An 11,399-nucleotide genomic window follows, 5' to 3' on the forward strand; every position below is an offset into this window, starting at 1 on the left:
TATTGTGAATGAGTTACTAAATGTGGATATGTTGATTGTAATTATTACTTGATTTTATTTATTTAGAATTTTAAATATATTATAAAATATTAATTTATTATTATTTTATTGGACAAGGTATGTATTTTAAATGTATTGAACTTTAATTTATATTTATTCTAAATTTAAATAGTTTTAACATATATCAAGTTAATCTGTTCTTGGTATATTTGGTTTTTTTTTTTTTTTTTGCAAAAAGAGGGGTAAAAATTTATTAAGACAGAAAGGAATACAACAAGGAGAGCTCAACAAGGAGCTCGATCCTGAGCAACAAGATCATCAAATTCTTGCACCATCTCAAAGGACAGTTGCCCCCTATCCCTAATATTCCAACCAGGATCATGACTAGAAGCCCATTTGGCTAAACAATCAGCAGGTCTATTCCATTCTAGCGGAATATACTTGAACCTAATGAACTGAAAAGAGGAAGAGAAGAAAAGAATCTGCTTAACAACAGTGGCCAGCTGCCAACTAACATCCTCAAGCTCTTGCGAAGAAAGCATGTTCACCACCACCTGGGAATCAGACTCACAAATAATCTTGCTCCATCCCCACAAGCAACACTGTTCCACAGCATATAAAATAGCCTGAGCTTCCATGAGATTGTTAGTATAATCACCCTTATGAATTGAGAAGAAAAATTTAACATTCCCAGAACGACAACGAGCCACTCCGCCAATACCAGTCGGACCAGGATTCCCACGAGAAGAACCATCAGTGTTAATTTTCAGAACTCCACAGGGAGGAGGAGTCCAGTGCCCATCTCGGTTAACCCGACCCTTCCTCTGATGGTGAAGCTGCCTGGACATAGAAGGAAACCTATGAGCCGCAACCCCATCCTGCAGATGAAAATTGAGGCGATTAAAGATAGCAAGATCAACCGGATCCATACCCCCATCAAGCTCACACTTCACAAGAATAGTTTCCTGGAGAGAATGTGATATTTTCCACCAAAGATGCAAAACACCAAGCCGAACATCTTGGAATATGCGACGATTCCTCTCCAACCAGATATGCCAAAGCATGAAAGATGGGCCAGCAATCCAAGCAGCATGGAGAGAAAGGGTTTGTGGTAAACCTAGTGTGACTCGAACCGGAGTTGATGCGTAGCACCGGGATCATTAGCCTAACACTATGCCTCACGACTCGCCTTCACACCAACTCGGCTACTCACTCACCCTTAAAGGGTTTGTGGTAAACCTAGTGTGACTCGAACCGGAGTTGATGCGTAGCACCGGGATCATTAGCCTAACACTACGCCTCACGACTCGCCTTCACACCAACTCGGCTACTCACTCACCCTTAAAAAGGGTTTGTGGTAAACCTAGCGTGACTCGAATCGGAGTTGATGCGTAGCACCGGAATCATTAGCCTAACACTACGCCTCACGACTCGCCTTCACACCAACTCGGCTACTCACTCACCCTTAAAAGGGTTTGTGGTAAACCTAGTGTGACTGCAATTTAATTTATTTTTATCTTTGTTTCAACAAAGTCAAGGTAAATGACAGTCTTCTTTGGAATCCTTTCCTCAATCATTCTTCAAATGCACTGATCCACATATCGACTCAAGGGTGGAAGGCGCCCCCTCTATATAATTCAAGGGACCGATTATTTTTACAGAGAATCTCTGCCTTTTACAAGTGCACTTCCTTTGCTCGGTCGTCTAAGGAAATAAAAGCTTTGAAAAAACTATTGTCCATGTTTCATTAGTGCAAGTAAATTCTTAATATTTGATACAACTTGTTACTCTTATAGTAAAATGCTATAAAATAGTTTAAAATTGGATATAATAAAACTTTAATATACTCCTTTCTTAATTTTAAAAATCTACCAACTAGCCATAACTATAATATATATACATATATATAGAACTCATTTTCAAATAAATCTTGAGAAACAAAATTAGAAGGAATTAGAGCTTGTTTATATGTAAAGTTTTTAAACTAGTGAGGACACAAATGGGGGAATCTCATTTCCATTACATTTGAACCTTGATGGCAAGGATAGCAACTCAACAACTTAACCATCACAACATGCCATTATAAACTTTTTATTTATTTTTAAATAGAAAGAGAAATTATTTTTAAATTTGTAATGAATTATATTATTTTGCAAATAGTTTACAATATTAAAATATTAAAATAATCCCCACCAATTGACCAAGAGTCAACAAGAGACGAAAGTTGCGCATCTGACGAGTTGTATCTGCCTACTTAGAAAATTATTTTAAAATATCAAAATATTAAAATATTAAAATAATCCCCACCAATTGACCAGCAGTCAACAGGAGAGGAAACTTTCGCGTCTGACGAGTCATATCTGCTTACTTAGAAAACTATATTAAAATATTAAAATATTAAAATAATCCCCACCAATTGACCAGCAGTCAACAGGAGACGAAACTTTCGCGTCTGACGAGTCGTATCTGCTTACTTAGAAAACTATTTTAAAATATTAAAATATTAAAATAACCCCCACCAATTGACCAGCAGTCAACAGGAGACGAAACTTGCGCGTGTGACGAGTCGTATCTGCCTACTTAGAAACTGCGCGCCCGATGAATTCGGTTCACTGCGGGACCTTTGTGAGAACGTTCTCTTTAAATTCAGAAAAATAAAACCATCTACCTACGCGCTATTTACTTGTATATCATTTGTTATGAAAAATACAAACGCTGTTGCAATGGTGATGAAGTATTTGATTCTAGCGATTACGGTTATTATTGCAGCACATAATTTCACTCCACTGGCAGTGGCTGGTGCAGATACGCTTCTACTAGGGGAATCCCTCACTGTAAATCAGACCATATTGTCAAAGAATGGCATGTTTGCATTGGGATTTTTCAGTGGGAGAGGAACGAGCAATTGGTACATTGGTATCTGGTACGCACAGATCTCTGAGAAGAGCATAGTTTGGGTGGCTAACAGAGACAATCCTGTCACAAGGATGCCGGGCGTTCTGCAAATTTCGAGCGAGGGTCATCTCAAAATGTCTGATGGAAAGGGCCTCTCAGTTTGGTCTAGTGATAATGCTCTGAAAGGATCCCAAGCAGTATTAACGGACTCCGGTAACTTTGTTATACTAGGTGGCGGCCAAAACAAGTCTGAGATTGTTTGGGAGAGTTTCGCTCATCCGACAGATACATTTTTGCCTGGCATGAAATTATGGAAAGGCATGAAGCTGACTTCGAGAAAGAGCTCTGTGGATCCTGCAGTTGGGCTCTTCTCTTTCGGAATGGACATGACCCCAGGAATGACGCAGATGGAGATGGTTTACAACAGCAGCGTTCCATATTGGTCCTCTGGCGAGTGGACTAGGAATTATTTTACCAACGTTCATGAGTTGGATGGAGACAAGACAATCCAAATGTTCTGCGTGAGGATCTCTGGTTCGAAAATATACCTTCACTACAGGCTAGAAGAGAACGTGGTGGGGAGGATCGTGTTAGGAGATAATGGCAGATTAGAGCTCTTCTACTTGATGCCTGACCATACATGGAACTCGATGTGGTCAACAGGCGGAGGTCAATGCAGTGCTTATGATATCTGCGGGGCATTTGGACTCTGTTTTCCCAATGAAGTCTGCGGTTGTGTTGAGGGCTTCTCTGCTTCCAACAATGAGTCTCATGTCTGGCGGTCAAGCGGCTGCATACGGCGAACACCTCTTCACTGCTCTTCCATGGAGGGTACCACCGATGAATTCTTTGTGGAAAAGAACAAATACTTATCCGACAAAGGAGTCGTGTTATACAGCAAAGAGCAAACACAGCAAGGCTGCCGCGTAGCTTGTCTCAGCAATTGCTCCTGCACAGCCTTTGCTTTCGCCAATTCTGGTCCACCCGTCTCATGTAGACTCTGGTTTGGAGAATTGTTTGGAATGCGTGATTCAGCTGACAACCAATCGATCTTCATCAGGCTGGCTGCATCTGAGATACGCGGCCACTCGACATCAGAAGAAATTAGCAGCAAAGCCCCTGCTCGTGGTATTTTAGTTGCTGGGATTGTCAGTGGTGTATCTGTTGCTTTAGCTGCTTTCTTGTTGTTCGGATTTCTTCTGCGGAGACGACGAACACAATCGAGGAAAGACAAGGAAGAGGACGTGCCAACATCACTCAAAGTATTCACTTACAAAGAGCTGCGAATTGCAACCAAAAATTTCAAGCATAAGCTAGGGAGTGGAGCATTCGGCTCTGTGTTCAAAGGAGCCCTGCCAGACGACAAGCTTGTTGCGGTTAAGAGATTGGAGGGATCTGCACAAGGAGAAAAACAATTCCGTGCAGAAATAAGCACCATCGGGAGAATACAGCATGTGAATCTGGTGAGGCTCTTGGGATTCTGCGTACAAGGATCTCAAAGGCTACTGGTGTATGACTACATGCCCAACGGCTCCCTTAATTCTTTCCTCTTCTGTAAAGATGAAGAAGCAGATCAGAAGGCGTTGGACTGGAAGACACGGTTTCAGATCGCGCTGGGGATTGCTCGAGGATTAGTTTATCTGCACGAGGAATGCAGGGATCGCATTGTTCACTGTGACATTAAACCTGAAAACATTCTCTTGGACGGTGATTTTAGCCCAAAGATCGCTGATTTTGGGTTGGCAAAGCTGGTGGGCAGAGATTTCAGCCGCGTATTGACGACCACAAGAGGAACTCGAGGGTACTTGGCTCCCGAGTGGATCTCCGGCCTTCCTATAACTACCAAAGCCGATGTATTCAGTTTCGGCATGACGTTACTGGAAATTATATCTGGGCGAAGAAACCTTGAGTTGAAGGTGGAGGAGAGCAGGTTCTACTTTCCCACGTGGGCATCGCCTAAGATTCAGAGAGGAAACGTAATGGATGTTGTCGATGCGAGGATAGCGAATGAGGCGGATATTGTTGAGGTGGGAAGAGCCGCTGTGGTGGGCGTGCTGTGCATTGAAGAGGATGAGAATAGAAGGCCCAGCATGGGGGACGTAGTGAGGATACTGGAAGGGACGATGGAGGCACCTGCGCTGCAAATTCCAAGGAGTTTAGAGGTAGAGGACGAAGATCAAGACAGCGATAGCAGCTTCCACTTCACTTTCGGAAGCCAATCAACACAGTCGCCAAAAGGTTTTAATTGGTGTTGCTTTAATAATAACCAATATTAGGAAAAACGACGGGCTAGGGTGGTCCTGTCATGTAATAGTGGTAAATAATTGGAGATAAGAAACGAATACACTGAAAAAAAACAATAAGTAAAGGGTAGATTTCCTTTGAGCTGTTAATGGTTAATGGTTAAGGATTGTAGATTAGTAAGGACGATAGGATATATGTTGTGATATTTTTAGCTGGATTTAAGTGTCTAGTTTATGAGGATCTATATTTCATGAGTAGTGATTCATGTGAATCCATTTTTTATTATGTCTTTTCTTAAGGTTTAAAATTTTATAAATGTGATTGTTAGTTTTTTCATTTTTAATGAGTATTAGACTGGAGCATACATTTGTTAGTTTTTCAAATGTTTTATAGTCTGGAATATCTTTATCATAGGATTGTAAGGTAATAGAAGACATATCAGTTCGTTGGACCATCTGTTAGCACTATGGTGAAGTGGAGTAGAGCCATGGTAAACTTGACTAAGATTTGCAAGCACTATGACTATGTCCTTATGGAACTTTTTAGGGAGGAAACTAGCAATATTGAGATTTGAGATCAGCAGGACTTGAAATATAATATAAGACATATTCTTCCAATGGTCATATTAATGCCTATAATTAGACTATCTCAAGTACAACTTTGTTAACTTGCACTGAAATTTGCATATGATATTAACGAAATTCACAATTTAATTAAAAAAATACATGTCAATAAAGATTTATTTAAAATACTCATTAAAAATTCACCTTTCACGCAAAAAACCTCGTGCTTCTAAATCTCCAACTGCTAGCATACATTTGCTATCGTTTTGAAGCCATTTGTGCACGCTGGAACTAAACAAAGCCTCCCCTCGACAAGATACCATGTTTTTGTTTGCTGATAGGAGTTTCCTGCCTACACCACATCTTACGTCTAGCCTATTTTCAGGCAAAGTCATTATGTATTGTTTTAAAGCAAATTTATGAACTTGCATTTCCTCGACTTGAAGCGGCTTGTAACACATCACCTAAAACCTTTCATGCTAACCACGGTGTATTTTTTGACTTCACGGAAAGGTTTGGTCAAAATAATGATTAAATGGCATTCGTCGCCATATGGAAATATCATGCCATGCTCTCGAACCGCAATCTACAAGCGTATGATTTTGTTCGATGCAAATTTATAATCATTTATGTACCAAGTTGCCTTTCACTCTCGGTGATATTTACGTTTTATTTATGATTTAGCCAATTGCCATGAACTTTGGCAGAGTCGCGTAACATCACATTACATGTATTTGCTCATATTGCAGAGAGGACATTGAAAAAGATTAAATATCATTCTTTGACGTTGAAAGAGATTAAATACCATTCATTTTAGAAATTGCTACATTTGCTTGCCATTCACGCAATGAACAACACGCCTTCTGATCCAACTGCCAATGGCCCTTCGGTAATATTTTCAGGAAATTCAGAATGGTACAGGCTAATCTTCCAAAAAAAAAATACTAAAGATAAAAAAAAATCATGAGATCGTCTAACAATAATTTATCTATATGAACAGTTAATGGTGTAAGACTTATCAATAGAACAAAAATAAACAATGCAAAGACAAATCAAACAATTACAAAAATATTAAAAATTTGAAAAAGTAAGTATATGAATTACAAAGTTAGTACAACTGCTTTGGCTAGTGATGCATGAAATGACCAATTATTTCCCCCTTTTTATAAAAAAATTCAAATTGACCATACAAATTAAATGACTAGTTTCCTATAAGAAGGATAAACTACACATAATATTCATTGTGAATTCTTTGTTGGAGCATTGTTTAATTCTCCACAACATGCAAATTCTCTTTACAATGCATATTATCTAATCTTATTCAGGTTGCTACCATTTATTTGTAATTTTTTTCCATTTGTTTGTTGTTTTCCTACTATATTTTCCTCTTCTCTTTTAAGTATTTTATTTTCAATTTCATCCCATTTTTGTTACTGTATGTTCATTTCTAGGGTTAACTATTTTCATTATAAATATATTACTTGATGTATATTCCTCTCTATTGTTAACTTTTTTATTTATTACAAATTTACCTATTATTGTATATTGCATTACTAATTTAGGTGTTGTTTTATTTTATTTTGTATTAATTTTCAATTAATATTTTGATGTTATAAAAAATGAAACAAGTATTTATTTTTTCCATTATTGTTGGGCTTTTTCATTATTATTTTGGTATTTACAATTTCCACTATCATTTACACTTTTCATTACTATTTTATATTTATCAAATATCAACATGTATATTGTATGTATTAGTTTGATGCATGGAAGATTCATGGTCTCATATTTCAAAATGTTGACTTAGTTTTCTCACATCTTCAAAAAATAAATGCACTAGTCAGTGTATGTAATACTTTCATGTCTTCAAATTATAAGTCATTTTTAATGTGGACCCACTCATTAGGTTTGAAAGTTTGTGAAGAGATTGTCCTAATAAAATCAATTTGGCCATGCATTAAGAAAAACTCCATCTAATTATAACTCACAAAGGAACCACTTCAAGCTCTCCTTACTTGATACCTAATCAACTTAACATGCTTGCAAATGACTAACATCTATGTAACCACTTGTAGTTAACCCAATTACTACCCATGACAAGCCGTCTTTCCATCATTTTCTCAAAACATCATGACACACAACTTCTTATGGTGGACTTTATTCATTTTAAATAGACTATGTTCATTCTAAATTTTTCATTAAATTATTTGGCATGTTGATTATACTCATTTCTTCAGCTTGCATTGAATATATGAATTTGTAGCTACAATTTTACACTCTTTGTACTTGATTAGCAAGCATACAATTAGTGATACATTATGTTGTTTTTATTGACATGTTTGTAAAATTAACTCAACCTGTTTGCTAGGCTTACATTATTTTTATGCATTATTAGGTTCAAATTTATTATATGTGTATGTCCTAGATTCATATAATGATAGTAGTGCATGGAGCACCAAATAAATTGTTAGAATGATTAGGATAACTGAGAGGGGGGAAGGGAGGTGAATCAATTATCCTAAGGTCTAGATTTACCAATTTAACTTTTGACAATGTCAAATAACTTATTCAAACTTATAAGTCCACTCGACCTTGATATAAAAATTCGTGTAATCCAACCTATTCATCTTACAATACCTCTCTGTTTAGTACACATTGAATAAAAGAAATAAAAAAAAGTAAATAGAACACAACACAAAAGAAACATGCACATGTGTATGACACTAGGATTCAACATGGAAACCCAATTTTGGAAAAACTACCAAGTAACATGCTACCACTTTTCACTCTTTTGAAGTGAGCTTGATAAACAACCAACCCTGTTAGTGGTCACAAAACACAGTATTAGGTATAACTCTTTTAAAGGATTTGAATCACTCTTTTAAGAGTGGCCTTGTTATAGGTCTTTATATCATTCCATTAGAATGTCACCTTGATTAGAGGGTTTCTGGTATGACTATTAGGTCAACCTTGATTAAAGGATTTTACTACCATAATGGTTAGAAAGTAACATTGAGGTTATTCTAACAAAATAGAACTCACTTCGCAAGTTGATATCTCCATTTGGCTCATTCCTAGTTCATTGACTGGACTTCAATATATTCTCCATCTCTAATCTTCTGGGAAACCCTTCAAGAAATCACTCTTCCCATACATCTAACTTTTCTCTACTACTACTCTATTCTTCACAACTCCTTCACAAATTCACCAATGAACAACCATAAACATCTCTTGTACCTCCTTAAATAGATGGGTTTGTTCTTTTTCCACTTAAACATCACCATAGATCTTAGGGTTCCATCAGATTCACCAAATCTATCCACTATTTTGTACTTCTTCTTTCTTAAAACTTCTAAAATTTATCTATAAATCCCTACCTTAGATTGGTTAAAAAAATTAATTAATGCATTAAATATGCTAAATCAATCCTTATCATTCACACATTTTGACCAATTCATGAATTTGATTATATTGACCTCAAATCTTGATTCTTTCACAAACTATAAATATTCAAACACTCGATCATCACTATGTTCTTCAAGTCAATCATCATTGTATAACTTAGTCTCTACTATTTTGTCTTTGCTCAACTTACACTAGCTCGCTTGAACTTCCATACACTCTATCACTACCATCACTTAAATAATACTATTTTCTTTCTATATCTTAAGTTCCTTAATCTTCCACTTCAACTTCTTCAATGACCTAGTAAATTGTCACTCAGTCAAGTTTAGTGTTTATTCAACTTCTCATCTTTCATCAAACATCTCTTTCATACTTCAACTCATCTGACTTCTTTGCTTAATATAATGCTCAAACAAAACATTATCTTGTCAAAGACTAATGATAAAGTTCCCATTGTGATTCCATCAAACTTAGTATTCTTTACTAAAAAACTTTACTAATTTACCTTGTTTTCTCTCTTTTCAAATCCTCTTAACCAATCAACTAATTTGGCACTCTACACTATTAGAAAATGTCTTACAATTAAGGTTTGACATGAGTAACAACATAAAAATTATTCCAATTGTAGTTTCAAACAATCTCCCTCTTTGGCATTGATGGCAACACCTTTGGCTACTAGATACAAATACAAAAGAAATGTTCACTTGGTTTTCAGTATCAACTCCCCTCTATTCTATATTTGATGTTTATTAAGGATATGTTTGGTTCATGGAATTGTTGAAATCAATATTTCTATAAATCTTGAATTAGTCAAGTCAAGGTTTTGCATATCTCCATTCCTATTTTTGGGATTTTACTTGTATTGTTTATTTCATTCAAAAGATGAGTGGAAAGATAAAAAAAATTGTGTAAGCTTGGAGTTAAAAGTTGACTCCAAAGAATAGTCCAATCAGTTTTTTTACACTCAAAAATTTTAATCAAGTTTTGATTTTCAATTCTTAGGTGCTAGTGGGAAGTCCGATAACCTAGTTTTGAAACAAAATTAGAAGTTTGGTATTCTAACTCCAATTTTCCAATATGAAACAAATACACAAATTTTCAAATCCAAATTATTAAAAAGACATTCATGTTATCTTCCATGAACCAAAAAAACCCTAATATGCTTAGTTTCATTCTAATTCTCATCCATGCACTCTTTGATGTGCCATCTCCATGCTGCTTTACACTTCTTAAGACATTCATCTTCTCCCTCTTCTTGTAACTAGATGGTAACTATCATACTTTATCTCCCTCTTTGATGATAATGGAAAAAATATCATCCACTTATGCACAACATTTACATATTTATCTCTTCATCACTTTCTCACTACTAAATTTATACCTAATTTTTGATGAGGATTCATCACAATTTCAACACCATTATGTCAACAAAACAATGAACATTGTCATCGATCTTTTCTCATCAAGTTTATGACATCCACAATGTTTGCCAAAACTTTGACATTACTATTTTAGATATATCAATGAAACTATTGTCAGGATATCTACCTCAACCTGCAAGCCTTGTCAAAATGTTATGCTCCTCATTGGCAAAATTACAACAAATACTTTTCAAAACTCATGTCACACATATAGCATCCTTGTCGAAATGCTATGCTTCTTGTCATCGAAATTGCAATGAATACATGTCGAAACTTATGTCACACATATAACATCCTCGTCGAAATGCTATGCTCTTTGTTATTGAAATTGTGATGAATACTCATCGAAACAAATGTCACATGTATAGCATCCTTGTCAAAACGCTATGCTCCATCTCATCAAAATTGTGATAAATATTTGTCAAAACTTATGTCATACGTATAACATTCTTGTTGAAATGCTATGGTCCCTTTTGTTGAAATTGTGACATCCAGTTTCTACTTTTTTAACACACACACACACACACACACACACACACACACACACACACACACACACACACACACACACACACACACACACACACACACACACAATTGATTAAAATATGTAATTCCTTTCAAATCTATGATGTGTAGATTTCAAATGTAGAAGGAATGTGTTCTACCTCAATAATAATAACATTAGTCATTACAAAATATAATAATAATAACAACAACAAAATTTTATTGAGCTTAATGAAGATTTAAAAAAATAAAAAAAATCTATGCTTGAGTAGTTCAACAATATTTTTCACTAAAATAAAATGATCTTACATTACGTTTGATGGAATGATTTTGAGTTTCTTGTGAATGGCCCCATTCATTACAC

At 35.9% G+C, this 11,399-nt stretch overlaps 1 pseudogene across 1 annotated transcript; it reads left to right on the forward strand.

The window, feature by feature from the left end:
- Positions 1-2,689: 2,689 nt before the first annotated feature.
- On the forward strand, positions 2,690-5,482 carry LOC149546391 (G-type lectin S-receptor-like serine/threonine-protein kinase At2g19130 pseudogene; annotated as a pseudogene). Its single transcript, XR_016354349.1, has one exon. The product of XR_016354349.1 is annotated as a G-type lectin S-receptor-like serine/threonine-protein kinase At2g19130 pseudogene (transcript).
- Positions 5,483-11,399: the final 5,917 nt, after the last annotated feature.

This window comes from Cupressus sempervirens, chromosome 7 (assembly GCF_028749045.1).
Source record: "Cupressus sempervirens isolate cs-2001-9-10 chromosome 7, ASM2874904v1, whole genome shotgun sequence".
Taxonomy (NCBI): Eukaryota; Viridiplantae; Streptophyta; class Pinopsida; order Cupressales; family Cupressaceae; genus Cupressus; species Cupressus sempervirens.